Raw genomic sequence first — 12645 nt, 5'->3', positions numbered from 1 at the left:
CCACACAGTGTCCCTTCTGATTCCAGGCAAAATGAAGATTCCTCAGACAGGCGACATAAATGCCCTCATAAAGGGTAAAAGTCAAATTCTGCCCTTTTGAAGAAAAATGTTGGTAGCTCTCTGACTGCTTTGAAAATTGCCATTGACTCTCCACTGATATGGCTGAGAAAAAACATGGTTAGTGTTTTACCCCCACAGTTCTTTCCTTATTATTTCTATGCTGTTCAGATTGTCTCTGTGTTACTGCACATTTAAAAACAAAACTATTTATTACCTTTATTATATTTTATAAAAATGATACAAATATTTGGAACACAGGAAACAGATTTTGGTAGAAATGCAACTGTTGGAAATGCAAATGTTGGAATTTTTCATCTAGTGTTTATGGCATATGTAACAGAAATCAATACATCACAACTTTGCCTAATTCATGTATGCTTATCACGTTCCCAGTAATACCAGACACCCCAGTAAAACATGATACAGCAAGCAGAGTGGTACCTGACATGCTGCAACCCTTCTACATTCATTCTGCAGGACCTCACACATCCTTCCTTTCTGCCTTTGCTCTTTGCAGTCCATCTCCACATGTTCACTCCACCTTTGAAAGAAATAGCTCCAGTTTCCCCAAAAAACTCAAGCGTAATTCACTTGGTAAAGAGAATGGGACTCTGGTGGCAAAGTCAAATGTCCTGCAGAACCTTCTGATGACAACCACATATCAGAAGTTGAATTTACAAGATAGTCTAAACACTTTTAGACATCCTTGATGTCTTCTTTAGCAAAAGCAAAAACTGTATTTCTACATGCATGAGTAGCCTGGTTCCATTAATGATGTTCTTTAGAATACTTCATATTTCTAAGGACAGATTTCTATATCTGACAACTGAGGACTCCTGGTGCTATGAGCCTTATCAAAATGTGTCTTTCATTTTGCATGCATGACTGCATTTACAGTATGAGTTGGACAATCTGGATGGTACTTTATGGTGCTTTCTCCTACCTATAGCCCCAAGAGCACTGTGGATGTATGGCAGGCATACACTGGTTGACACACAGTCCATGAGCAATTTAATTAGGCTGGAGTAGTCTTTCTCTCTGCCTGACTCCAGCAGGGGTGGAGATGGGGAAGCCCTAATAGTCCATTACAGAAGCACTAGTGTTAACATTTAGGCAGTTGGTACCATAATTCAGGCCATTCAGATCAGAACAGTTGCATGGAAACAAGAAGAGGAGGTGCTAACGTATATCTCTGGATTTATCCATACATCACTGTGAAACAAACATAAGCCATGGACTAGTCATGCCCTCATCAACAGCCTCTGGTGCTCATGTTGTACCACTTGAACAGCTAGGAATATCCTCCACTCTCAGCCGCTCTGCTGGTGTTTCTGCGCTGTACATAAGATGCTGGAGAACAAAGCAGTCCAAAGCTACAGAGCGGCACAATACCACAGTAAAAGTTTCTTTCACCCCCAAACAAACCCGAACACAACACAAACACCCTCATCTATGTCACAAGCAGAGGACATCTCCCCCTTCCATCTGCAACTTCCTCCTCTCAGAAGGCTAAAGCTACCTTTGGAGGAAAAACAAGCCTACTCCTCAAAAATAAGAAAAAAATAGTACATTCCAAGGACTTGCTCCTCTCCTTGAACCTTAAGTTTTATGAGAAGATAACCTACATTGGCTGGATCCCTGGGCTAAGGCCAATCGGATGAAATTCAACAAGACCAGGTGTTGGGCCTTGCACTTTGGTCACAGCGACCTCACACAACACTACAGGCTTGGGACAGAGTGGCTGGAAGACTGCAGAGAAAAAGGATCTGGGGGTATTGGTCGACACTCGGCTGAACATGAGCCAGCAGTGTGCCCAGGTGGCCAAGAAGGCCAACAACATTCTGGCTTGTATCAGAAATAGAAGCGAGCAGGAGCAGGGAGGTGATTGTCCCCCTGTACTCAGCTCTGGTGAGGCCACACCTTGAGCACTGCGTTCAGTTTTGGGCCCCGCACTACAGCAAAGACATTGAGATCCTAGAGCGTATCTAGAGAAGGGCAGCAAAACTGGTCAGAAGACAGGAGCACAGGTCTTACAGGGAGCAGCTAAGGAAACTGGGATTGTTTAGTCTGGAGAAGAAGAGGCTCAGGGAAGATCTTTCTGCTCTCTACAACTTGCTGAAAGGAGGTTGTGTTGAGGTGGGGGGTCGGCTTCTTCTCCAGATTAACAGTGATAGGATGAGAGGGATGAGAGGGCCTCAAGTTGCACCAGGAGAGGTTCAGATTGGATATTAGAAAAAAATTATTCTTCAAAAGAGTGGTCAGGTAGGAACAGGCTGCCAGGGAGCTGGTTGAGTCACCGTCCCTAGAAGTGTTCAAGCAATATACAGATGTGGTACTAAAGAACATGGTTTAGTGAGCAACATTGGTGGTAGATGGGCAGTTGGACTAGATAATCTTAGAGGCCTTTTCCAACCTTAATGATCCTATGGTTCTATGATTCTACATATTTTGTTTGCCGTAACCCAACACATGCATGAAAGCACTCGTGGATTTACAGAACCATATAAGAGATGCTAGAATCTAGAGTCCAATTACCATCTTTGCAAGGAATTTGTGTTATTAATGCCCATTCACAAAACACAAGAAGCTATGCCCCTGCAGCTGACTCCAGGAAGCTGCACTGCAACCTCATTCCTCTGCTGGCCAGGAAAGCCCTCCTTTCATTTATAAACTCTATTTATTTTTTGACTTGTGCATACCCAGTTGCTCTTGTGCAAACATTGTCCTCTGGGTTTAGCTAATTCCTTCCACATCCAGCAGCCTTCCCCTCTGGTGTACTTACTGCATGCTGTATTGCTGCTCAGCCTTCATTTTGCTAGACTAAACAAGCCAGGCTCTTTCAGTCTTCCCCTCTCAATGTCTGTTTCTAGCTGACACCCCTTCTCCTATTGCACAACAGACTTGCAGTCTCGTACTGCATAAAATTCAGATTGTTCCAGTTTTAACGTGTGGAAAGTGCTGAGCACTCATAACTTCTCACTGTTGTTTTAAAGATAAATAAATAAATAAGTTACTGCCATCATGCATTTGCAAAAGTCTGCTACCAAGTTATACATTTAAAACAACCTAACCTAGTAAAGATACACTATATATACATAATTTATTCTATAGACCATTTGCTTATACAGTGAAATGCAAAGCATTTGCTATTCTGGAATAGAAACTAATATTCACCACAAGTTTTTTTTTTATTAAAGTATCTGCTTAAGACAGTGTGTTTTGCTGTAATATACAGAAAAATCAAATGTTTGCATTACGTTGCCTCTGTATATCAAAGCTCATCTAACAGATCTTGTGCAATTAATTATTTTTATCTGTACATCTCTAGATTGTCCATGTTACTGCCTGGAATTAAAAAGCTTTTTTTTTTTTTTTTTTTAATGAATAAAAGTCACAGAGTGTAGATTCTTTACATTTTCTGCAATTGTCTCAAAAACTCATATTAAGTTTAATGTGGAAAAGATGATCATACAGAATGTAACTCATTTTTTTTCTGCCAGTTCTTGCAGTAAACTGGTCTGGTTAAAGAGACAGCACACAAAACCCTTAGCTACAGAACAGGAATGGCATACAGGGGATTTGACATGTGATACACAAATCAGAGTCCCTAAAGAAAGAGCTCCTGCATTCCCATGTAAGTATATGTAAGCTTCCTTCATTCGCTCCTCTTCAAGAGAAGGTCAAGACAACTCTCCTACACCTCTCCCCTGGCAGACAAGGAAATGAAAATACCTACAAGAAATTGGTTCTGAGGCCCAGATCTCTATCATCTTTGCCATCCATGGGACATACCACAGCATGCCATTTCTCAGATGGATTCTGAGCAGTCCCTGGCTCTCACATATTGCTACCATTTCTTCTTTTTATCTTCTCCTGCCCTCCTGCTGCTTGTCTGGGAAGCCAATCTGAGGGAAGATAGTGAGATTAGAGCCATCTGGCCTGGAGCTGGCACAAACACATTACCAGCTTCTCTCACTATGAGACCTGAGGTCTTCACCAGTGACCACCCATTTCTCTGAAATCAGTTGCACATGTCAGATTCACACTGCCCCTGAGCATGTGTGGACCCAAGCTATGCCTCAACACAATGGGTTTCATACATGAGCTATTCACACCTTCTCCATGTTACACAACTCCAGCTCCCTCAGCCTGTCTTCACAGGAGAAGTGCTCTGCCCTCTAATCATCCTCATGGCCTCTTCTGGACCCCTTCTAAAAGGTCCATGCCCTTCTTGTGCAAGAGACCCCAGAACTGTTCGCTTTCCTTGGTCTCATTGCCAGAAAAGCATAAAAACTAATATTTCATTTTATGTAAAACTATTTTTCTTGCTTTTAACTCTCAAATAAATCTTGTTTGAAAAAAAGTATTCAAGGGACCTGAGTGACACAGAGTCCCTTCACTGGCAGTGCCCCAGCAACAACAGCATGTGGTTGCAGACGTACCCTGGGCTCCTATCCCCGTGGACGGTCTCAGTAGGCTTTGTCCCTAATATGCATTCACTTTCATCTGATCCCAAAAGCAACACCAGTGCAGCAAAAAAACATTCACCAAGGTAGGAATTACTCCACCTCCCTTGAGCTGCGGCATACAAAGTGAAACATGGGCTTGCTCACCCCTGAAATGAAGGACGGCATGCCCGCTGCTCACTGTGTCTGCAGCAGGAAATGCCAATAGCAACTGGCACCAGGCATCCCTGTGTGTATTTATCTCAGATGCACTTCCTTGCTGAACGAGAAGGAAAAAACATCACAAATCTTTTGTGACTGTTCTTCCTCAATAGTCAACAGACTTTTTAACCTAAATTTTCCCAGTCGTGCTCTAACAACAACATAGTTGGTTACTCCAGTAGATATTTTCACTGCATATCATCTCCTCCTTAAAAAACAAGCAAACAAAAAAACTGTCCAAGGAGTTCGTCCTGAAAAAATAAACTTGTGTAATTCACACAGAGCAGATTGCACTGTGAAAACATTCTTGTTCTACTCAGGAATGTGGAACTGTTTAACTCCATGTATGCACAGTGCTCTGCATCCCGGAAAAGACCCAGCCAGGTCTTGGAGGTGAGCACCCAACCAGCCTGAAATAAGGCCATGCAGAGAAATAACACAGAACTACCAAACTCTCATCTGCACCATGAAGCCGTGAGCAATTCCTGTCTACGCATACTACATTGCTCTGGTTTTATTTTCCTCAGCTGAATGTGATGGAAAATGTGCTGATCTGATCAGAACCATTTCCAAATGTGAAGGCAATGTGTAGCAACTGTGGAGTGTGAGAATTCGGGAAATTTCAGTGTTTACCTTATAAAATCTTGTTGATATTGTGTCAGAAAGCATGGAGGTGTGGAAGAGCTGCTGCCTCCCTTCAACAAGCTCAACCCAGGTCAGCAGGGCAGCAACACAGCTCCCCACAGTCTGTCCTTCCTGGAGCTGGAGTGCTGCTGGGACAGGGAGCCAGGACAGATGTCATCCAGACAACAGAATCTGCAGAGGGAAGGTGCCCCTTGGGGGAACACGGCTGGCACTGGGGCAGACAGGAAGACCAGAGCAGGCTCCAGCAGCAGAAGGTGCCAAGTTAAGAAAAAGTGAACATTTGGCCGGAATATTCTATACCAGTGAAGGCACACAAATGTATGTTCTGGAATAAAGTTCCCATAAATACCATGGAAAACTGTGGAAAAATCTTACTCAATTTCTGAAAGTCTGACTAAACACACAAATACTGCACAAGGATTCTATGATTCTAAGGATCTACATCATTTGTTAAACAAATGGTCTTATGTTTAATGCAAGCAAAATGACACTGTATTCAGTTTTATTATTTTACATTCACTCTGCATAGTATGAAAGTCCTTGTCTCCTGGCCTAAGTACTGTATCCACACTGAGATACAAAAGGATGTTTATCAACCTTTGAGGAATCTTGGGGCTCTGAAATCTCCATCAAAAAAGATCTATTTTATTTCTCTATATAGATAACAGTTTTTCTCTGTACTCATACAGAATAGCAGACTTAGAACACATTGAGCTTATTAAAATGAAAATCATGCCAGCAGAGAAATTTTGTTAGGGAGATGCAAAAACATGAGATATGGATGGAGAGATAAGACATACACAGAATATGTCACCAACCTTCACCAAGCAGGTGACACTACTTGCCTTTGGGAGGGTCTCATTAAGACTTCAAAATCATAAGTATGTGCAGATGATCTTAATTGTAATTTATTCTGTGTGCATTTACTGAGATTTGTTAGATATGCACCAATAACCACAAAGAGAGTGAAAAGAAGTTATGTGCCCTAAACCGAGCAGTTAGAAGTTGGATGTCTCGTCAACCAAAGCTCTTTACATATCATGTAGGCTCACTGTATTATCCTGTCTAGACAGGCACCTAAGGCTCGTCAGGTCAAGCACCCTCAGAGTGCTCAGTGTATACTTTTTAGAGGTGTCTATCTAAAACTAGGTGAGGTAAATCCAAGCATGCATGTAAGCCTTCTCAGAAGTGTAGGAAAGGTTCTTTTTGACCCACCAACTCCTGCAGGTCATGCCTTAGAGACGCCTCTGCCTTCCTGAAGCACAAAGTCCACAGCTCCCAAGGTATCTCTTGGTCCATTCCTCCTCCTGAAATGCCAGAGTTAAGGCCTGAATGCGCATCAGATGTGCACCATTAGCAATGACGTTTCCTGCATTTACAGTGCAGAAACTTGTTCCTATAACAGCTCTCGCCGTTCTCAGTCATTTGGCTCGCGCTCAACGATGTAACCCAGTGTGAAAGAAACCCCCTTTTCTTTGGCCTCAACAATGTGCCCATTTGTGAGCAAAGTGCCTGGTTTCCCCTGTGGAGCTGGTTAGCAGTGATATTTTATTTAAAATTCTTGTGGATGCTTATGGGCTGAAGTAACTGCGATGTGAAAACCAGATGCCCAAGGCAGAGGAAAGATTCAAAGGGCTTTCAGGAATGGAGAGAGTCACAACTTGGCTTCGGAGCCTGAGGTATTCCTACCCATCCTACCCCCAGGGCAGGTCCCAACAACGGGCAAGGCTCTACAGGGTCGTGCGTGTGAGCACACAATGGGACTCAGCCATGCTCTTCGCACAGAATAGGTCTGTGCTCAAATGCAGGTCAAGAAAGGGGGTGAGGTAAGGTGGTGATAGCTGCCCCTGCAGTCGGCCATGTCCCAGCACTGCCATCTCTTTCATGTGATAGGAGCTCTGTGACCCTTCCCAGAGTGCTGCACAGGTTACAGCTGAGGTGACTTTCTTTGTCACACTGTGGATTTTGTTCTGCAGTGACAGCTGTACAGCAGCTGTAAAAGGCAGCTAACAGTTCAGAGAGAAGTGTACCTTGTCAAACCTTCACAGATCTGAGTCACTATGCGAGAGCAACCAGTGGGATGATGCTTAGTTTTAAAAGTTATGGAGTACCTATACGGAAGCCAATTTAGGCCACTATAACAGAGCTACACATATTATGCTGCACTGGCACTAGAAAGACCTCAAGCTCAGAATCAAGGAGGAGGTAATTTTCTCAACATGCTCTCCAGCTCTGATTCTCCTTGCTCAATACATGTCTTACCAACTTTAAGAAGACAAGGAAACTTCAATGGCACGGTTAAATAAAAAGTAACACCCCTATCTTTGTTACCATCAAAATCATAGGACTAATTAAAATACAATAGGGAGCCAGGCTCCCCAAACTGCACTGAGGCAGCAGAACACCCCTGCAGCTATTGACATAATTTGTGCTTCCCTCAGAAGTGCAACCACAGCTGGATTGGGACATTCTGTGTGTGCTGGTACAACTTATCTACTTACAAAACTGAATGAGATATAAGAAATAAGTAACTTGAAACAGCTCAGCTATAAAACAGCATCCAATTACATGTCAAAACCAGCCCGAATGGTTTGGGGTGCACAAAAATTTTGAGTATGTGTTTTTGCAACTATAGGTGTTTCAGTTTTGCCAAAGCAATTTTGAAGTCTTTTCAAAGTCTCCCTGCATTGCTGCCAATGGATGTGCTTACTCACAGGAAAGGCTAGTAATAAGTGGCAAAACAGCATCAAACTCCTTCCTATTGAAAATGCCAGTGAAATCTTGTTTGAATGGAGAGATAACTTGTCTGCAACTACTCTAAAAGAACTCTTGTACTTTGATCACGCTTATTTTAAAATACTTGAAGCTGTAAATACATCAACAGGAGCTCCTCATTCACTTTTACCATGGGTATAATGAACGCATATTTGTCTTTAGTTTCTTTCTTTCAGCTTTATCCAAGCGCTCTTAAGAAAATGAATGCAGAGTTACTTGAGGATAACATCCCCAAAATGTATTATTCCTTCTTCTCTCCCAGATGCATAACAAAATGTGATCTTTACTAAAAAAAAAAAATATTATAAGCAAACTGCTGGAAGCTAGTCTTTTATAATCTGCTGTCTTATTTTGACTGCAGGAAAAGGTGTTGTCAGCTCTGTGAAAGTACTTAGATGTACAATCATTTATGTTCCTTTAACAGTTTCCTTGGAATATGGTTTTAAAAACAGCATATCTGCCGTCATATTTTTCCCCATATTTTTAGCTTTGTTTCCTCGTTTTTAGAGACGTGCTTCAATCAGATAAAAATTCAAGTATTCCGTCCACGTTACAGCTCCTATTAATTTCTTCCCTTGACCAATAAAACCTTCTTCCTTTTTGAGGTCAGAGAGTTGAAGAGTTGAGCCTTTACCCCAGGAAATGAAGAGTTTAAGTCAGGACACTGCTGGCCGTGAGTGTCCACAAGCGAGTGCTTCTGGTGACACTGAAGCAAGCAGAACACCCACTTACAGTAATATTCCCAGCGGTACCATCCCTTATGACATCCATCCGTCTTCCTGACATTTAGTAGGAGATGACACTACTAAACCTGGATGTAAACAGTAGCAAGGTGCATGCAAAAGTATAATTTATATTGGCCCTCAAATGGGATAAAAATGAAGAGCTGAAAAATTTATTCTACAAGTACATGCAGCTTACGGTAATAAGGATCAGCAAAGATGCACTTCGGTATGAGCCTGTGCAAATCACAGCCTCGTGACATTCCTTCCCACCTTTAAAAGCGCTCTATAACCCCCCCCCTCCAGATTTATCTTCAAATATATGCATACTTATAAATTCAACTACTCTAAATAAGGTTGCAACAAAAAACAGAAACAGCCCCCTCACCAGCCTCTCGCAGACATGGCAGGGCCATGTATTTCTCTGTAAGGAGGCCCTTCTCTAATACGAGCTTCATCCGATCACTGTCATTGTTCTAGATAATGGATTACCTACACATACATTTTCAAGTGTAATGACACTCTTGCTTATTAAAGACCTCTCAGCTGAAGGGGCAGAATATTATGAACTGGCCAATCCATTCATTTTCTTGAATATGTTATTCAGTATTTTATGCTAAACCAGCAATACACCATCCATTTTAGTACAATGATCCTTATGTTCAATAAAACTGAAGTGCTGGATCATAAATCATTACAGTCATTTATTTTACATTAGACACATTAGCCACTATATTCCATAATCTATTACAATAAGGTGGATTTAAATGTACCCCAAGGAACTGCAATAATAACTTGAGAACCAAATATAGCAATTATGGATAAAATATGCTTAACCTAAAACTGCACTAGCTGAATAGACTGCTGTGAACTTTAAATAAAATTTAGGGAGGATGATAACTGTCCTGGAATAAACAAGCAACAGAGGAAAACGAGAGGCTTCTCTCTATACTTCAGATAGCTTAATGTGCCCTACTTATGGGGGAGAGGGCGCTACACATACATGCCAGTGACCATTAAAATATTATTCCACAATTACTGGCAATATTACCTTCCTATCATGTGAAAATTTCCTGCATTTTCCTGATGTTTACATCCTACTACATCACGGCTGGCTGGTTAGCCAGTTTGGGGCCCTTAAATATTCTCCAGAATCCTTCCAGCCTCCTTCTACATTTTTGGTGAAGTTTACACAAAGCATCCAAACCTTTCCGGTGCCTTTTCAGCTTTGGGCTCACCAGTGACCATGGGAAAAGCCTCTTTGTCTCTTAGTTCTCCAGACGTAATGTCTCCACATATGCCATTGGCAACTTCCTGACTCCCAACCAAGAAGAAAATCCCAAAGATTCGAAAACACAATTTAGCATTGTTCAGAATCAATGCTCTCCAAGCATCAGAAGGGTGCTGAAGCACATGGTTGTTTTTACCAGGAGGATGCAGCACCGCAGACCGCTGGTCTCTGCAGATCAGGGCCAATCACTGGCCCAGCACAGGAGAAGCAGGGCACAAGGGGCCATCAGACATCATCTGCACGAAACACTGAGGTATGCTATGCACACATTTCACAAGTGCGTCTTTGTACTCATAAAGCCATGCTGCTTACTTCATAAATTCCATTACTCTCCATGTATTTTCCTGGTTTTACTGCCAGGAACATAAATTACACTCAGAACTAGATGCCTCTGGTGTAGCTGCTCTTACCTATTGCTTTTAATTCTCTATAACGCTCGGTTTCTCTGTGATGCTTCCAAAATAATTAGTATTAACTTACATTTCTTAATTAATTTCCTAGGGGGCATATTAGCCGCCTCTGCAGATACGTACACTGGATCTTCCATTTTCCAATTATTCTGTTACATGAGCTTTATCCGGAGGTCTATTTACATCATTTTCTTTACTTCCTTAGTGCCTAACTTTTTTTCTTCCATGGAGACCGAATATCAAGGCTCGACACCGAGTTCAGTCATTTGCACTGTTTCTGAAAGCCATCCTGCTGGCCTAGATGGAGGCTGAGGGGCAAAGGGGCACAGTCCCCAGCTGTCATTCCAGTGCCTTGCACAAAACTTTACCGAAATAAAGGAAAACATCCAGGTTGTTTGAGACAATTTCAACAAGAATTTTTGCTTTACCTCAAAAGCATGAAATGCATTCAGAAAAATAATGGGCATCTGAAGAGAGTAAAGACAGAAGCCTGCTTTCCATTGATGTCTCCATATTTTACTTTATAGCATTAAAGCTACAGCATTAAAGGGCAGGATGAATTCAAGAAATCTCAGTTCTAGTATAAATGTTCTTCCTGCTTCCCAATAGACCAGATACGCTCCACCTGGCCAATTTATTTTCACTCGGAAACCTCTGACTGACAAAAGCTGTGATGGTGCCACCAAGAAAAGAACAATGTAATGACTGTGCTTTGGAAGAGAAAGTAAACATTTTGTGTAACATTCACTGCTGAACAAATAATCCCATCTTTATAAACATGTAGCAAAAATCTGTATATATTAACAGATGAATTCAAATCCCAGCAATAACCTTTCACCACAGGGGTTGGGCAGAGATCTCTAGCAAGCAGCTGAGAGTGCAAAGGACGTGAGACACTCTGCTTGCCTGCTCTTGCCTTGCTCCCTATGCCTCTTGTGTTCAGCCACATGTGAGATACAGGAGCAGAAAGGAGAAACGAAAGGTGTGCATCTAACCAAGTCACTGTAAATTTCTGTCTAAAGAAGGACAGGAGCCTCAGAGGCAAACTGCAGATGAACTTGAATTTCTTCCCCATCTCTGCTGCGCTCTGCCCCCCTGTCAGGGCTGCAGCTAGCGAGTCACGTCTGCGAGCTGCCAGCACGCAGAAAGCAGTCCGAGTGTGATGTGCTCCCCTCAAGTGTCACGCTCACACTTGCACTGCTGGTAGGCTTAGGAGCGGCAAGGGCTCTATCTTTCCATAATTCAATGAGAGACAGAAGTTGCCCTTTCTGCTGCAGCAGAACCATTTTTCCTAGCTCCGGACCAGTCTGGAGGCAGTGAGACTTAATACCCGTATCTTATGTTGCAGAAAAGCTACTCTGTGTCTCTGTGTAACTTCTGAAATGTCTGAATGTAGCTAATTGCAACATTTTTCTGTTTTCAGTGTCCAAAAAATTACAACAATGCAGTAACATAAGCAGGAGAACACAATAACTAATTAAGTGTAACCTGTATCTGACATCCTCAAAGTGCTTTTTTTTTTCCTTTTTTCTTTTTTCTTTTTTCTTTTTTCCCAGCGCTGGCATTAAAATAGACAATGGTGCACAGTGAGGACCTCTGATCACTCCTGAGTCATGGCAGCCATTGCAGAGTCCTGCCAAGAAAAACATTGTTCTGTTCTGGGTACGTTCACAGAGCGCAAGCTGATCGAGTGGTGCTCTCCCTCTTTCTTATCCCTCCCTGGGAGAAGAAACGGAAGAGGTAGATGAAAGCAATTGCAACAAAAACCGGTCGCATAACATGCTTTGATCAAAGGCAGACAAAGTGTGTGTTGTCCTTGGGCCAGGGCTGCCCACACTAAGTAAGGACGGGGCTGCTCGGAGGCCTGGTTGCCACCATGGCATGGAAAGGCAAGCATGCTGCTATGCTGGCTCTCGGGCAGGCTCCTGGCCCTGCTGAGCATCACATCCTAATAGCTATGCCTCGTGCCATGCAAATGCCTGCTCAGCTGCTGCCACCCCACTCAAGCCTGTTGTCAAGCTGCAGGCTGGAGAGAAGCCTGCCTACAGCGAGGTATGAGAAGGCAGACATATAGT

At 42.6% G+C, this 12645-nt stretch overlaps 1 protein-coding gene across 7 annotated transcripts in view; it reads right to left on the bottom strand.

Annotated features, from left to right (window-relative positions):
- RARB (retinoic acid receptor beta) overlaps positions 1-12645 on the bottom strand; it is a 324329-nt gene that overhangs the window by 126822 nt on the left and 184862 nt on the right. The gene's annotated exons all lie outside the window — the stretch shown is intronic.

The sequence above is a fragment of the Gallus gallus genome, chromosome 2, assembly GCF_016699485.2.
Source record: "Gallus gallus isolate bGalGal1 chromosome 2, bGalGal1.mat.broiler.GRCg7b, whole genome shotgun sequence".
Lineage (NCBI taxonomy): Eukaryota > Metazoa > Chordata > Aves > Galliformes > Phasianidae > Gallus > Gallus gallus.
Note: the sequence above shows the minus strand (reverse complement) of the source record. Positions and strands in the feature narration are given on the sequence as shown.